We start from the raw sequence: 350 nt of genomic DNA on the forward strand, positions 1-350 counted from the left end.
CTGTATTATGTATTTTAACATTTTAAATCTATCTCTGTACTTTGCACATAATTATGTAAAATGTTTTATTTTATTATTTGTTGACATTTATATCCCAATACTATCTAGATAAACTAATCCACTTATTGCACTATAGCAGATAAAGTCATTCTGTTACTGATATCCCATACTGAGCTTCCTATGGGGAAGGTGGCACTTTGTCAAGTTAAAACAATTTCTGAATTACTTTTAACAAACAGCATTGACATGAGGCACCTCACTGCTAACAAACCGTGCAAGAAATCCAATAAAATCTAAATAAACATTGGGTGATTTCAATTTTTCTTAGTGTTCCTTTATGGGTTGAGAAC

At 30.9% G+C, this 350-nt stretch overlaps 2 protein-coding genes across 2 annotated transcripts in view; one reads left to right on the forward strand and one right to left on the reverse strand.

Annotated features, from left to right (window-relative positions):
- The window catches only part of zgc:158403 (tetratricopeptide repeat protein 39A), a gene marked incomplete at its 5' end in the record, with an annotated part of 767,589 nt that overhangs the window by 287,344 nt on the left and 479,895 nt on the right, over positions 1 to 350 (forward strand).
- Positions 1 to 350, reverse strand: part of LOC118322520 (guanine nucleotide-binding protein G(I)/G(S)/G(O) subunit gamma-13-like) — an 81,578-nt gene that overhangs the window by 62,186 nt on the left and 19,042 nt on the right. The window lies entirely within an intron of this gene.

Source organism: Morone saxatilis, unplaced genomic scaffold, assembly GCF_004916995.1.
Source record: "Morone saxatilis isolate NCDOM2014 unplaced genomic scaffold, NCSU_SB_2.0 Contig14, whole genome shotgun sequence".
NCBI lineage: Eukaryota > Metazoa > Chordata > Actinopteri > Moronidae > Morone > Morone saxatilis.